This window comes from Sciurus vulgaris (assembly GCF_902686455.1).
Source record: "Sciurus vulgaris genome assembly, chromosome: 1".
Classification (NCBI taxonomy): domain Eukaryota; kingdom Metazoa; phylum Chordata; class Mammalia; order Rodentia; family Sciuridae; genus Sciurus; species Sciurus vulgaris.
Window position 1 is genome coordinate 166486253 of NC_136461.1, and position 18160 is coordinate 166504412.

The window sequence follows — 18160 nt, forward strand, 5'->3', positions numbered from 1 at the left end:
AGGAAAATATAGCTGAATCTGTGGGTGCATGCATGTGTTTATGACATTACCACATCAAATACTAAATATTTTTGGAAAAGTCAAAACTTAAAGAAATAAGCAGAACAAATAGAATACTAGAACACTAAAGCTCTTTGTGTTGTGCTGAAGAGGCATGAAAGTGACACACCCTGGGGCCTCTTGGGGCAAGGAAAGCAGAAGTCAAAGTCTGTCTTCCTTCCTTTCTTTCTCTTTTTAAATTAAAAAAAAAGTCTCTATAGTTTCTAAGAGATTCTCTCCCACATTCAACGAGGACTTGAAAGGGCCTCACCCTGAGATCAGGGCAAGCTATAACTGAAGCTATCTTGGTTTTTCTTCCTAATGTAGAAAAATATGCCGTAAGGGACAGTGAAGTAGGAGGACATAAAGAAAAGGGGGAAATACATCTAAATATTTATGGCAGGAGATCAATATTCCCTTCATTTATTTTCCCCACGTTTGAGGTTATCTCTAATCAGTTGTGCCATCAGATATCTCTGGTGGAGGGTAAATTCATCCTTGGCCTTAGTGAATCCATAGGTATATATCTTAGAAAATCCATAGGTCATTAAAATATACATATATATTATATATATTTATATATATATATATATATCATATCATCAGTCTGCCAAAGGTAAGCAGGCATGAAAGAACCAAGGCAATTTAGGAAATTAGTGAAGAAACAGAGATAATAAACAGCAGAAACAGATTTCAGATATAAAAATTATCTAATCTAAAGGTTCTAAAACAACTGTGACTTCTATGTTAAAAGACAAAGATTTATTAATAGCAATCTCTCAAGGATATTCTAAAGTTGTTGAAGAAGAATGAAAGTGATCCCAGATGGAGGTTGAGAAATGGCAAAGGAATTAGGAGGGGAAAATGCAATTATGTGGGAAATGTAAAGATATATTAATCATATAAAACAGTTCCATAGTCTAATGGAGTTAAATTTATTGAATCAAAATACCTGGAAAAATACAAAATGTAAGCCAAGAGGAAGAATAAAGTGGAGTTAATGTATTCTCAGTCCCTTTTGTAATCTGTGAGGAGGGTAAATGTTTCATTACTTCTATTAACTATACATGTTTGGATTTTTAGAATAACCACTAAAATAATGGAGCCAGAATAGGGGAAAAATGCTAAAAGTATTATGCATATAAAAGTAAGCATCAAAGAAGAAAAATAGAACATTAACCAACAGAATAAATAGATGATATATTTGAACTCAAAAATATCAGCATTCACAGCAATGAAAACTTTGAATGAAAAGCTAAAAATTTTCTGAATGAACTTTTTAAAAATTCAGTTATTATATTTAAAAGAGAAACATCTAAATCTAAGGATATTGAAAAGTTGAAAATGTGGAAATGAGAAAGATTTACTAGAAACACATTAAACCTCAGGAAACTTTAGTGGCTATATAAACAATAAACAAATTAAATTTTAGACTAAAATATTGGAGAAGATGAAGTAGATCACTTCATATGAATGGAAGAATTAAGTTCACCAATAAAATATATGAATTTAAAATTTGTATGCTTTTAATAAAGTTTCAAGATATATAAAACAAATTTGTCCATTTGTTGAGCAATAAAAGCTAAAAAATTTCAAAGAATTGACATTATTGTGTTATCTGATTAAAAGGCAAAAAATCAATATAAAAAAAAAACTAAAAATGATCAAGTACTTGGAAAATAAATCTCCCACGAGAAAAAAAAAAATAAAAGGGTGATTTTTGGACTGAATGATAGCAGAATATTACATATAGAATATACACAATGGAATTATAATTATACTTATGGTGCAATTTATAGCCTTAAATAGGTACACCAGAAAATAAAAAAGGTTTAAAGAAATTAGCAACATAATCCTCTGTCTAAAAAGCTATGAAAGGAGTAGCAAAAGAAACCCAAACAAAGCAGGAAAATAGGTGCAATAAAGATCAGAAATAGTTTTATATATATATATTATATATATATATATATATATATTAAATGATGAAGATGAACAAAACCAAGAGTTGGCTCATTGAAAAAAAAATACAATTGATTAGTAACTGGAAATTATAAAATCCACATCAGTCAAGGTCCAACCAGGAGGTAGAAACCACACCATTAATTAAAAAATGTAATATGAAAGATTATTAGGTAGTAGCAAGGGATTATTAGGTAATAAAAGGTTCTTAAGGAGGTAAAGAGACCTCTGCATTGGAACTCTATATTCCAGTAAAGGAATGACAGATATAGGGGTAAACTTGAAAAAGGGGAAACACCCAAGAAAGGAAGAAGCTTGTAAGAAGGTCCCATCAAGGATGAGGAAATCGGCCCCCATGAAGAGGGTGTGGCTGTGGACCCTGCGTGTCAGAGAAGTTTGCTGAGGTGCCCCAGGCCAGGACTGACAAAGGAAAAATCACCTGTTAGGTGTCCCTGAAACTCACCGGAAACTACCTGCCCAATGCTTTGAAACTCCCAAGAGAAATTCATTAAGGATGGCGTCACTGTTGTGTTCCTGCAGCAGCTGTAAACCACAGAAGCAAGAAGAAACAACTGGAGCCAAGAAGAAAAGCCCCTTCTTGCAGTTTCCTTCCAGTTTGCTTTCTTGACGAAGCCTCGCAGTGCTAACTGGGGAAGAAGAAATATGTGCAAGGTCCAGTTATAGAACTATAAAACTAGGACAAGGAAGGAGAAGAACAATAAATCAATTACTGCCACATGAGGAATGCTATGTGATATAAGTAAAGACATTGCAGTTGTTCGCAGCGTCTTTCAAATATAATGTAATTTTAAAGAAACAAATCACAGAAGAATGTTTATACCGTGATTGCATTTTATAGAAAGTTAAAAACTATGTTGGCAAATTTATATAATAGGAATATACTTGCCATAAAGTCATTGTCATATCTCAGGGTGCTGGGGGAGGCACCTTGGCCAGTAAGACACACAGTGTGTTTCAGATGGGGTCTGATAGGGGCTGCATAATTCGCCTTCCTGATCTGGGACATGGGGTATGGGGTGTGCAGGTAACTTGTTCACATGTACACATGTGAACTATGTACACATATGTTCAATAATGTTATGAATGCTACACCAGTATCCTGTTGTTTGCCTAGAATATCTTTCTCCTTTCCCATTTTTCAACCATTTTGATGGTTGTGTGTTATATCCTGTCTAGAGAGCTCAGGGGATTCCCCAAAGTGTTGACATGAACCGAATGTTAAAGAAGAGTAGTTCTGGGGAAAACTCTATTTCCTTATTCTGAAATATTCATTTTGAATGGACAAATATTTGTTTGTACAAGAGCCTATGAAGTTTAAATCTCCTATTGTATGTGTGAATAAAATGGAACCCATAAAAGTAAATGGTCAGTCTAAGGTCACATGAGGTCTCCTGAATTTAAGTTCTTAATTATTTCTATTAGTCTACGATATTTTACTTATTACCTATCTTCAAAGAATCCATCCTAGCTTGAACTGTAGTTTAAGTGGGAAAAACATACTGAGGCTGTAGTCCCATAGGTAATTTGCATTCTTAAAAGTCCTTTTGGAACGTGCTCAGAGGTGCATATTTTCTTTTTCAGACTTTAAAATCAAACAAGAAACTTGCATAAAGAAATTATCAAGCTAAATTATAACTCTTTTATACGAGGACTTTATTTTCCATTTACTTCATCCTTCCTTCCTCAGTGACTAACAAGATATGGGTTATGAATAAGAGTTTCTTTACTTCATGCCTATGCAAAGTAGGCGAGAAGTGTGCAAGACCTACTGACCGCATTTCTACATGGCCTTTCATTTTCTTTAACCTGAGTATTGTTCCATTTTTGAGATATATAGTTCTGTTTGGATGGATATCTTCTTCTATCATTCCCCTGAACCATGGTCTAATTACATGGTTCTTATTTGGCTCAAGATTTTATATTTCTCACTTGGTAATATAGTTTGGAGTTGTATGTTCAAATGGGATCTTTTGCTTAAAGGTGTTAAAAAAAACCCATAAGGCCAATTTGAATTATAAAGTAATTATTTTCTTATGACAATTAGAACTTTTGGAATTAAGCCAACTTCAAGTGCAGTTGATTCCTGGAAATCATATACTCATTTTCATTAGGGTTCTCTGTCATGGTTATGCTGATCTCTACTTAACCATATTCTGTAGGCAGACTGTCTCCATGTGCTTCCCACAGCTCAGACACATTCTCTTGGTGTCCCTGTTACCTCCAGTGAAATCTTAGAAAATGTTCTGATTGGTTGTCTTAAGATCACATGACCATATAGAAATGGTCAGTCATAAACCATGTTCTCTACTTCTCTCTGTTTTGGAAGGTAAAATTGTTTAAATGAAAGCCCACTCAGATTGGAACCCAGAGATCTGGAGGTCAATGGAACGGAAAGAATACAATAGGTTATTCTCCAAAAGGAAAGCAGAGGACCAGAAAGCAAACAAGGGGAATCTGAGGAATGCAGTGAGGCCTAAAATCACACTTCCACAGGTCATTATGGGGTCAAGATCACTACACTGGAAAACGATTGTAGTGCGTCCCATATATAATGTATTCTTTACATGAACACACACACAATACTGTGAAAAAGTTGGTTTGGAGGAAGATTGCTTAGAAAGCCCATATATTCTTTAACTTGTGAAATGTTTTAACGTTTCATGCAAAATTTTGAAAAAAATTCTTTAGATGCTCTTAAAAATTTCTGAGGAAAATTTAAATTGGTAAAATATTTCTGGAAAACATCTTGGCATGTGTGAGTCTGATATTTGACATGATTTTTTTTGCTTCTAGGTGTTTAACTGAAGAAATAATCAGAGATGAAGACAAACATTATATGTGATAACACTAGTCAAATGAACATTAAAATTGATAAAATAGAACAAGATTAAATGTCTCACAATAGGAGAATGGTTAAAAAAGTAATGGCATGCCCAAATCATGGAATATTATACAACCATTATAAATTTAATGACATCAAAAATACTTAGATAAAAAAAGAAAACAAATTCAAACTGTATAACCATTGTCAGTCATATTTCATGTTTATAAAAATTTGTGCACAGAGTTATACAAAAATAGCAACAGCTATTTTCTAAGGATTGAGATTACATTAATATTTGTGACGTTTAAAATTGATGCTCTACTGTTATAAGACTTTTAGGAAAAATCTTAGTCTTCTGAAAGTATTTCTAGTTAATTTTGGAGTTGGGCACAGGGATTGAACTCAGGGGCACTTGATCACTGAGCCACATCCCCAGCCCTATTTTGTATTTTATTTAGAAACAGAGTTTCACTGACTGACTTAACCCCTTGCCTTTGCTGAGTCTGGCTTTGAACTTTCGATCCTCCTGCCTCAGCCTCCTGAGCTGCTGGGATTACAAGCATATGCCACCAGGCCCAGTTCTAGTTAATTTTAATGATACCATTAGACATTATCAATGAAGAGTTCTGGGGTCCTTATCAATGCCAAATAGAGCAGCCAAGAACAGCTCATTTATCTCTGAGTACACGTGTCCCTTGGTATGTTTGAAGATTGGTTCCAGGACTTTCTAGGAGACACCAAGATTTGTGGGTGCTCAATGTCCTTATATTCTGTCATAATATGACAGTATTCACATATAATTTATGTGCATCCTCCTTCAAATCATCTGTAGATTACTCATAATACCTAATACAATGTAAATGCTTTGTAAATAGTTGTTAGACTACATTGTATAGGGAATAATGATGTGAAAAAATAGTCTGTACATGTTTAGATGTAATTTGTTTTCTTCTGATTATTTCCCATCTACAGTAGGTTTAATTCACAGATTGGAACCCACAGATATGGAGGTCAATTGCACATAAGTGTGTTTGAAAATAAGCAGCGAGAAATCCATTTTGATGCCTGGAATGAGACAGAAGAATCAGAGATTCCTCCCTTTATTATTCCTGAATGGTGCTGGAGGGCATAAACTCCCTGAGGGCAGGTTGGTGTTTGCAGTACCTCCAGTGCCTCTCAGTGCCAGCTCACTAACTAGTCATTCGATGCATCATTTTCTCATCCATGTGAATAACTCAATTAACTGTAGAAGATACCCATGCAAATACCTCCCCACTCACCTCTTCTCATTTAGGATTTACAAAATGTTTAAAGGTTGGCACATAAGAAGAGAGGCTTGTCAGTGGCATTCATGGAGAAGAGAAGCAGGTACTCTGAGGTCCATGACTTCTCCAGCTGATCCCCACCCTTCCTGGTGGGATATGCTATGAGACGATTGTTATGCAAATGGCACTGGGACGATAACTGAATAATGCTAACATCAAACAAAGGCAGCAGCTGGATTTTCTGACAAACCAGAAACATTTTGCCAGGTGCAGGCAGCGTAGTCATGTTGGTATTTGTAAGCTCTTACGCTTGGCAGTAAATATTGGGAGGGGACCATGTCAGCAGTCTTAGGGGTGGCTGAACCGTAGTTATTTGATTTATGGTGTTCCAAATCAGAACAGAAACTCCTTCCTTGCCTCAAGTACACACGGGGATTCTTGGCAATATGCATGGACTGAACGGAGCTTACCTAAACCTGCTTTCCATTGACTTTTACCCTTGTACTTGCTTCTACTAAGAAACTGAAAATGACTAAAGGCAGCAAATAAAACCTGGGGCCAGGACAGAGCTCTGCAGTTGTTTGGCAAAGGTTAGGCACACTGAATGTATAGCAAAAGGGAACCAACCTAGGATTCCACAGATCAAAAAGATTTAAATGCATTTGTTACAGCAAGTACCCAAATGTCTCCTAGTAGAGCAATTACCATGCAGGGGTATGTGTTATAGTGATATTTTGTATCCATGACAAATAAGGGAAATGTCACCAAACCCTTCTTGGACTAATGCCCAATATGCATTCTCTGAATTTAACGGATTCTCAGTAGGCATGGGATAGTTGAGATGTCTCAGCCATCGTGTGCCAGGGAAGCATTACCTAGAGGTTTGGAACAAAACTGAGAGCAGGATCATTTGAAATCAACGGGGTACAAGGAAAGCAGAGCAACATCGTTCCCAGCAGCACACTACTCATCGCATGACCCACATTTAAACAGAAGCATCCTGCTGAAGTCGGGCTGTAAAGGGATGCCTGCAGGAATCCTGAACAGGACGGGGGAGGTGGGACAGAGATGAGTGCACAGTGTCTGGAGTCAACAAAATTCATGTTCTCCTAAGGCATCTGGTCATGGGGCAAAGTAAAGAAAGAGAAAGCAAAGGTAGACGTTACCTTCGCACGTAGTGAGCCACGGGGGCAGAGCACAGCACAGCATCATGGTTCTCCTAAAGGAAAGCTGATTCCTGGAGAAATTCCTGAAGATATCTTATGCACACTGGGGGCCTTGTGGCCCTTGCTTCACAGGTGATACCAGTACAGTGACTGCCAAGCTGGCCGAAAAGGAGAAAAGAGAGCCGCGGATCATGTTCACTGGTTTTTTTGAGTTGTCTTTGCCTTGCTTTGAGTTGCTCAGGGAGTCCCTCGAGAGATTTCCATCTTTGAAAATCTCAGTTGGTTCCTTTCTAGCAATGACGCTGAAACTTAGGTGCATGGCGATATCTGAAAAGCTTAATATAACAGAAATTTCTGCTCCGTTCCTGAAGTTTCTGATTAAATAGGTCTAGTGTGGGGCTTGGGCATTTGTATTTCTGTCAAAATCATAGGTAATATAAATGCTGCTGGTTTGGACAACAAATTTCACAATTGCTTCATGGTACACAGGACTTAGGGTGTGTTTATAGGCAACTTCAGCTCAGTGGAGATTTGGTTTCTCTTTATTCTTATTTGTTTATTTTTGTCTCAGCCTCTTAATTTATTGAAAAGGCTAATAGGGAAAAATAAGTAGAAAATAAACATTAATGCTTAATAATTCCTTGGAGTATGGTAATTGGCAGCTTTACCTGTCATATATTTTGTTCTTCTGTCTTGTTTGGCCGTGGGGAATATGGACTTAGATATTCTGCTCTTTTCTTCCCTCTAATGTAACAGTCTCCCTTTCCCTCCAATTCAAATGGCAGGACCAGGTTATAGAAGCCTTTGGTTGTTATGTCAAGCCCCCAACAGTCTCTGTGGCACTGTAGGCTTCTATGCCACCAGGGTAGCAAGGCAAATTCAAAGTGAACGACTGGCAAAGATTATACATTTCTCCTGAGACTCTGATGCCTTTTTTGCACAACCAGCTTAATTAAGAATCCTTGGCAATATATTAACCACAAGCTTATGGATCTCAATATGCCAATCAAACATAATGAGATAAATGCAAATGTCAAAGCACAGACTCTTTGCCTAGGAATATCAAAGGCTTAAAGCTGTATCCTCAGTCAGTTGTCAGAAAGCAATGGGAATAGCTGGGCCTGGGGAGGGCAGGGTTTGCCCATTGCAATTTAAAAATCTCTGGCATGACCTCCAGGACTGAGCTATCCCATATCCTGGTGAGATTACAGAGCAGGCAAATAAGGCGAAAAATCAATGATTTGCAACCTCACATTGAGATAATAACAACAATAATAAAAATAATATAGTCCAAGACACTGACCTACTTCTGGAAAACAGAAGTCAGGAGCCCAGATCAAAATTTGTATCCTAGATCTGTCAATATAAGTCAAATGACCAGTCAAATGACATTACTTTGAATATCTAGTGAAGGAAGAAGGGTAACAGCTATTAGTTTTATAAAAATTTATATTACAAAAGAAAGCAATAGGTTTAATTATATCAAGTATCTTTTTAATGACTTGAGTAAAAAATGGTTTGAAGAGAGAACTGTCATCCAGTAAGTGTATCAGGGCCAGATTCAAGGAACTTATAATGGTTGAACAACTTGTGACTCGGAGCTGACTAACAGATGGTTGTTAACTTGAACATGTGTTCTGGTGGCTGAAGGGCTTGGCCTTGCTAGACTTGGTGTTGTTCCCTGTTTTTATTCAAGACCTGAATGAAAGTATAGTTATCAAATTTGAGTGAAACAAGTTTGGAAGATATAGCTAATGCCTTCTGTGAATAAATCAAAAGCCAAATATATTTTCCTTTCAATTTGACAGTAAGGTTACTTTAATAAACCATAATTTAACAGAGATAAATGGAAGACCCTCCACCACCATGAAAAACAAATGACCCCCAAACCAAATCCCATCTCTAGGATGGATGATTTGAAAATCACATATATGGGAAAGACTTGGTTATAACGTGAAATATTAATGTGATTTAGTTTCTAAGGAAGTTAAGGTAATCTTTGTTGCTTTTAATGAATTCTCATAATCAGAGTGAGAAAAGCAATAATGTTGCTATAAATTAGTCAAAATGTATCTAAAGCATCACCATCAGTTCGTGGACACCACTCTATTAAGTAGAAGGGAAAAGTCACCAGGTGGGAGAATGGAAAGATTTCTCAATGGTGTGGTTGAGTGAACTGGAAGGTTTTAGCCCTTACACAAACTAAGGGAAGAACATGAGTTCTGATTTAAAATGCCTGAGGGATGTTCATAGGGAAGAGAAACTATCATTTTGTTTGGGTTTTGTATATACATCCCTGGAGAATATAATTAAGAGTATAAGTTAGAATACAAATTTTAGATGTTAGGTTAGCAAAAGAAAAATTATTTCTCTACAAAAAATTTACTGGTATATTGTGTATATGCATATTATATGTATGTATACATAGGCAAATACTATACTGGAAAACTTGTTAAAAATTACAATTATATTTTCCCTCCCCACCCTAATCTTTGTTCTTGGAGGCAACCTCTAGAGAATATTTTCAATCATTCTTTTGATATTTCCTTCTATTTTATGAATATGCATTCTCAACTTGTTAAAAAATTAAATTTTATGTAGATTTAATTTGTAGAACATGGACGTTTAGTGTTGTATCATCCTCCCTTTCCCTTCTTCCATTCTACCAATTTAAGAGACTGTTTATAGTTAAATACATATTCAGGATGTACTTTCTGGAAATAGATTATGATTGGGTCACATAAAGTACTCTGATTATATTTTCTGTGTTACACAATGTTTTGTCTTCCCTAGAAATAAAAATTGTCCTATTTTTGTTTTTATACCCCTAGGAACTTTTTGTTTATTTATCCCCAGACTCTCCAAAAGAGCTACAAGACTTTGATCAATACAATAAAATAACATTGGTCAATCTCTCAACACCACTTTTTCTTAGCAAATTTCTCTGTGAAGTCCTCAGCTTGCTGGTTCCCATATTGATATGCTATAGTCCTTGCAAATATGTTTGTTTGTTTCCTGAAATTATAGTATTCTCTTTCCTTTTCCCTGTTGTGATGAAATATTTTCTTTTCACCAATAGCTTCCTCAAAAAGGATGTATGAGAAATATATGTAAAAAAAAATCGAAGGCTGACTTTCTGTGTTCCCACCAGCTTTCCATCTCTGTGACAAAATTCCTGAGATAATCAACTTTAAAGAAGAAAGGTTCATGCTTTCAGAGGTTTCAGTTCATGATTGCTTGACTCAGTTATCTGTATGGTGCACAGCATGTGGTGGAGCAAAGCTGTGTACCTCCATTGCAGCCAGGAAGCAAAGAGAAGCTGGAGCCACAGTTCCAAGTATACCCTTCAGGGCATGGCCCCAGTGACCTAACTTTCTCTCACTCTGTGCCCCCTCCCAATAACACCAGCAGCTGGTAAACAATCCTTTAACACAGGAGCCTTTAGGGGGGCCATTCAAGATCTGACTTACAGCACTATCTATTCTTCCCTAAATTTGAGAATCCTTAGAATTCTTGATTGGAAATTACACTCCAGGTTTTGAAGGCGTTGAACAAACTATTTTTCCCTCACTTCCAGGTTGTGTTAAGAAGCCCAATCCTTTGCATTTGCTCCATTTGTTTGTTTTCTTTCGGGGAAGCTTTCCTTAACTTCTTTCTTTTCCTGTTAGCCAGAAATTTCATAATGATTTGTACTGGTGTGGAACTTCTTTATTCATTTTGCAGAACGTTTTGGAAACTCTTGGCTTACATTCTGAGAAAGTTTCTCATGTTCTTTAATACTATGTTTTGAAAGAAATTTGGTCTGTCCACTTTTTTGTTCCCTTTCTGCTCTTCATCAAATGTACCTCCTGAGCTTCCAATTTTCTCATGTTGACTTTCATATTCTCCATCTCTTTGTATTTTGTTCTATATTCTGCAAGGTTGTACAATTTTATGTCAATTATTTTATGAAATTTTTTATTTTCATTACTTTTATTTTTAGTTCCCAAGAGCTCTTCCTTGTTCTTTGAAAGTAATTTTCTGATAGTATTCTGTTTCTAATTTTATGAAAATAGTATTTTTATCTCTTTAAATAATTACTATTAATATTTTATGCATTATGTGTCGTCATTCGGTTTCCTTCCCTGCCTTCCCCATGCTTTGATTTGGACCCAGTCTTTCATGTCAGCGGCTTTCTTAAAAAAATAAATAAAACTACAGCATCTTTTCCTATTCTACAGCAAGCTCATACTATTGGATCCCCTGGGAAATAGACTTTGTGCATTGAGTATACTGGGAAGTCCCTTGAATCAACACCCAAGGGGGAAAAAGAGAGGATGAATGGGAATATGGTTAAAACCAGCCCTCAGGCAATCACGTGTTGTAGTCCATTTTGTGCATCTTACATTTAACACCTTTGTTTTCAGGAGATGCTTCCCTTGGCATTTCCACCAGGCATTGTGCCTGGTGTCTGGGTGTTGACAATCTCGTGGTTCAACATCTTTATAAAGTAAACCAACATGCTTCTGCCTGGATGGAAAAGAGTCTCCTGGCTTTGGGGAAGGTAATCTGGTTGTCTGACTCTTCTTATACATTTTTCAGTAAGGGCTGTCATTTTCAATCCCACCTGGTTTCAGGTATACCTGCACCTTGCTGTGATTTACCCTCTCCCTAGTAGGCTTTATGTTTAAGATTTTTCTATTCTGTCAAATCAATTTCCAAAATATGCTTGACATTCTTGGAAGATTTTTAATAATAATAATTCTTTACTTGTTTTACTTGGACTTTGGAGTTAAAGAGAGGAGATAAATGGATTTTTAACTTTCTGTGTTCGACTTTAACTTCTAGTCATTACTTTCTGAAAGGAAGAACATTCTGTCTCAAGGAGTGATGAATTCTCCATCTCTGGGAGTGTTCAAGCAGAGCGGACAATCCCTCCAGAGGAATATTGACAGGATTCTCATCTCAAATTAGAATTAGGAGCCAGTTTCATCCAATCCTGAGCATCTATGATTCCCAAGTAGGAGAAAAGGCTTTGCATCCATAAGAATGCTACATGAAAATTGGACAACAGGAGTCATGTGGTACAACTTCCTCATTTGATAGATAGGCTTACTACTTGAGGCCTTTTTGAATTGGCTTCTATCCACCACTCTGGATCTATCTCCATTCCCCCAATATGCCCTAAGATTCATTTATGCGGAATCCCCAGCAGTTCTTCATGCATAGCATGGTATTTCATGCCTCAATGACCCATCCCATGCTGCTCACACCTGGAGGGCTCTTCTCTTCTATTTTGTTAAGCTTGTATTCATTCTTCAAAAATTTAGCCCAAGGGTCTTCTACACACCACCTTCCCTTAGTGTGTGCCCTTAGTCTGGTTTAGTTGCTTCCCTTCAGTAATTTCTCCACTAGACCCTAAGTACCTTGAACATAGGGAACATGTCATATGCAATTTTGTGCCCAGAACAGTGCTTGAAGGGTGGTAAAAGTTCAAGAAAGAGTGAATTAAGCATGAACAAATGCGTAAGTGATGAGTTTGGAATGTTCAAACAACTTAACCCATGACATGGAGCTGATGAGTGACAAAGTTAGAAATACAAAAAGGGGTTTAACTTTCCGTTAAAATATTCTTTTGACCAAACAGCTTACTTAGCCTCCTACTCACATTTTTATGAGTGGGATGGCCAGTCCCCGTTTCCCTTTTCCCTCTTTTGTTTTCTCTTTCTTTTTTAACTTCATTCAACAGTTATTAGTATTGTCCATTTGGTAAATTTGAAAAATGTACCTGTGTATTCCATTTCTTTGACTCTGACTCCATTTGCCTCTTACAGATCTCCAGTCTTTCTCAAAGTTTCACTTATTTAGAAACCTCTAGGATTGTTCCATGTTTATGTGATTCAGGGCTTTCATTTCTGTTGTTTACATCCCATTTTCTTTATTCAAGCACTCCTTTCTTTCAAGGAGGTCCTTTTCTTGAGCCTCTGCTGCTTTTAAAGTCGGTCCATCACTTGTTACTGTTCTTACAGGGATGAGCATAAGGACCCTGAAATCTGTGACTGGGCAGCTTCTCCTGGCTTTGTGTTAAACATTATCATATTGATTATCAAATAAGAATTTCTTTGAAACCCTTTGCCATGTGGAGCTTTAAAATATTACTGATTGACTCCCTTTCTTCCCAGGACAAACATAAGTCATATAAGAAGTGGCTCAGTAGTAAAGTCCAGTGACAGAAACTCACCTACCCCTTTTGAGAACCAGGGTTTGTTATTTGACAAAACTGTCATTAATTTTTTTTCTCTTAGTATGCATTATTTTCAGAGGAACTTTCCAATTCCTTATACAAATAAACTAAAGCTGGGTCTCTGCTTCCAGTTGTCTAGAAACATCTAACCATGTCTGGATCCTAGCAATGTACCTAATGTAGGCTCAAGTAAGATTCTATCTGTGTGAAAAGGGAAAACAAATCTCATATGCTGGTTGAGCATATAAATTCATAAACAGGCAAGCAAGCCAAAGTGATCATTGGCCTTAGAATAAGCAAACACTGATGATCTCTGGGTTATTCATGCTTTGGAAGTCAAACTTAGATCCGGCTCTTCACCCACACCCCCTAAGAGCTTTTTAATGAGCAGGCCAAATGTACTCTTCATTTCTGTTTCATTTCAGACAATGCAATGCTAAGAGCTAATGCTTATATGGCTTTTGCCTTGTGCCACTCAGTACTCTAAGAGCTTTACATGCATTAACACATTTAATCCTCATAATAGAACCGTATGAGGGAAGATAGAGTTTTATCCTCATTTTATAAATGATGAAACTGGGTCACAGAGAAATTAAATAACTTCTTCAAGATCACACAGGTAGTAAGTGACAGAGCCAGGATTTGATTTGGTTACTGATAGGACTCTAGGCTCCCAAGTGATGTGAAGTTTTGGCCTTTCTTATTTATGTAAAACAATACTCTTCAAGAAACTTCACACAACCAAAAGTTCATAACGTGTGACACAGAGAAGGGATCATAAGATAATCAGACCTCTAACAAATGGGCATTATTTTCTAGTCTCTCTGCTAAAATGTTGTGCCAACATCATTCAATTAATATAACAACTCTAATGCATTTTTTACCCCTATTGATGGATATACTAAGATACTGAGAAACTCAGTAACTTGTCCTATTTTACAAAGCTGGTGGAACTCAGATTTTAGACCTATGGAAATCCAAGTCTAAGATCAGAACACCTCTCAATTTTTCCTTCCATGTAAGTAAGCGAGACCCTGGGCTTTATTTGACTTAACATTTGCAGTTCACAAAAGTTGCAAATGACCCACATTCTAGGGCAGGTAGTGTAATTAATAATCATAGAATCATTAACACTGGCTGCTGTGCAGGCTTCAGGCCAGAACACCATTCAGTACTGTAATTTATGGCCATTTTGTGGCTCACTATTTATGTTCATATATAATTTAATTTTAAAAATTATATGCTACACAGGCATTCAAGGATTTAAAAATTCATGAAGGTCTGGGGCTAGTCCTCTTGAACATTAAAAAACCTAAATTGTATTTTTCTCCATGTTGCCTGACCTCACAGGATATATATTCTCACAAGTTGCAAAGAAACACACCCCTCAGTAAATAGTATATTGTTGCTTCTTTCAGGTTGCATTGTTCAGATGCTGGAATGTGGAAGGCTGGAATTGTTATAATCATTATTATTATTATTACTATTTTTTTGGAGTAATTGTTCTAGATATTCACTGAAGAAGCTCAACATTCTTTTATAGGGAATCAATTACTGGTATTAGTACCATAAATTATTACGGTATACAGCAGTTGTCAGCTCTAATCATAAAGATACATTTGTTCTTAAGGAAGAGAATGTATGTTTTAAACACTTATTTTGAGAGACTGGAATGTTCATGACTAGACTCTGGGATGAAATGACATGGTTCCACAAGATGTCACTATTTCCCTTTTAGTGGAAAACAGTTCGCTCTCAAACTGTTTTCTGAGATATTTTAAATAAACAGAAATGAAGTAAATCATTTCCTTTTGTATGTGAGAGTCAGCCAGCCTAACATACTCTATACAAAGAGACACAGTTTGATATTCAACCCAGCCCTGCATGTCAACTTCAATGCTGGCACACTACAACCCTTCTAAGCCCAGGGTCTGATGTGTATAGTATTGATATATATATATATATATATATATATATTTTTTTTTTTTTTTTTTTAAAGAGGGTTTGGAGTACACTTCAACAATCTGGTTAGCGCTAAAGAAAAAAATGTGAGCAAAAGTAATTTTCCTGTTAAAGAGGGAAGGTTTCAATTAGAGTCTATAAAATCTCACAACCACCTTATTACTTGCTACTCCATTTTTGGAGTCATTGACCCTCCCAACTTTATCAACACATGTATAGAAGATTAAGTTCTAAAACCACCAGAAAATGGATTAAGGGAATATACAGTCTCCCCTCTCTTTCAACAATCAGATCATATACAGAGGGCTCAATTCGATTTCACATAGAATAAATATGAGGGCGGTTTTATCTCAAACTACTTTCATCCTCATGTCATGGTCTATTTTTCTGTCTGTCTTAGTCAGTTTAGGCAGATAGAACAAGATACCACATATGACTAGGTGGTATAAACAACAGAAAATTCTGATAGTGCTGGAAGGTGGGAAGTTCCAGATCAGAGTGCTGACAGATTTGATGCTGGGTGAAGACCCTCTTTTTGGTTCATAGATAACATCTCATTATATCCTCATGTGATAGGGAAGGGGCTGGATGGGGAGACAGAGAATCTTGTCTCCCTTCTAGAAAGGTCATAATCTCATGAGGGCTTCACCCTCAAGACCCAAACCTTCCAAAACCTCCACTTCAAAATGCCATTACTCTGGGAGTCTTTTCAAGATACGAATTTTGGAAGACATCAGACATTCAGTCAGCAGTTGGTCCACAGCATTGCCTAAAATACCATAGCCACCATGTAAACAGCATGGTGCTAGAGTACAGAATAAAGTGTTCATAGAATAGCTTTTTTCAGAAGCCAGTATTTTTTTTACCAGACACATTTGTAGACTTTTACCTGTTAACTTAATAAAAAAGTAGTTTAGTGAACTGATATGAATAGATTAATTCTCTCAGCAAATATTTATTGAACATTACTTTATTTCCATTATTTTGATAGGCAGTAAAGACATGGAAATATAAAATATAAGAAGCCAGTCCTCAAGGAGCTTCCAGTAAAATGAGAAAGAAAAAGTTGTGTAATACATACTACTTTGGGCAATGGCAGCTGTATTAGCTGGATGTAAGCATTGAAGGCTAATAGACCAGGCAACCCAGGGGACCTCGTATTCAGGACACCCCAGTTGCCCACCTGATCAACTGTTCAACTCAGCATAACTCACCTAACATAAGAGCATAAAACCATGCAGTTAGGATATGTTTTAAATACATTAATAGAATATAAGGCATGTACATATAAATTTTCACATCCAAGATTTTTATTTCAAAGTAATGTTTTATTTAAGCCAAGATGAGACTAAGTTATTTTTAAGGGTTTACTAATAAACTCTCAGTTAAAAATCTCCACATTAAGTTTGAAATCACGTATTTTCCTCTACCCTATGTAATCATTTTGTTTCTAGAGCATAACTCTAAATGTTTCATAGAAAAAGAGATTGTGGGGAGATACTATGCCCAGGCTTTTTTGCTTTGTAGATGCTAATAGGTCTTAATCTAAAATAGAGTGAAATTACTGGTCATCTTATTGAACATTCATTCTCAATAGATAACTGCATATATTGGTTAGCATTTCAACCAGAAGAAATGGCTATTTTTCTTCTCAGAAGAATATTAAATGTTTAAATTGTTAGTCAAGAAGAGGACAGGTTTTATTTTAATTCAACTTTGTTAATATATACAGATCAATTTTTTCACTTGCTCAATTTTGAAACTTCAGTAGTTTTAAAAACTAATAGAAGCTATCAGAAACCTCATTTATTAAAAGTAGTGAATAAGTGGGGGGAGCAAGAGGAAACCAGATATCTAACTATTGACATATTGGTAATATAAATTATAGGAGTAATTGAATAGAATGGAGTAGTATGCTATTAAAATGATTTTGCAGTAGACTAGTTAATGGTAAGCAAATATATTCATGTGAGCTTTAAATGAAAAAGCAAATTATAAAGCTGGGTATGATATGATTCAATTTTTTTAAACCACATACCATCTTGTTCATCTGTGCTCCTTTAACTTTATAAAGGTAATTTATAGTCTATTTGTAATATGAAAAGAAAAGTAGTAGAGTGTGTGTGTGTGTGTGTGTGTGTGTGTGAGCGCGCGCGTGCACATGCACATGCGCTTGCCTTTCCTTTTTTTTTTTTTAATAAATAACTACTCTTTGGTCTGATTTAGTTTTCATTATGATTTTATTTCAAAAAGAGGTGCTTTCTTCTAGAGCCTTTGTATTTAGATACCTAGTGAGTACTTTAAAAGTATGTATTAATTGTTTTAATTTTTAATTTAATAGTGATAATAGTTAATTATGTCCCTGAAGGATAAAGAAATGACTGAAGCCCAAAGTCACAGAATTCTTAAGCTCTGGAATTTTCAGAGAACTTTTGCAGAAACTGCATCACAGACAAATGCACATGTTATTTTTCATGTTAGTGTTTGTTGTTCAGCTTTCAACCCAGTGAAAAATATTGCCTGTTTGTGCTTCTCAAAAGGTTCTAATGCTCATTAAACCTTAAGTTGTCGCTTCTAGTCTTCCTTTCTCTAAGCTTCATCTTCTTAAAGAAAGCCACACCACCCATGATAGGGACTTTGACCTCATGACCCACTCTGTCTCCTTCTTGGGGTGGAGAAACTCCCATCCCACACTTGAGTG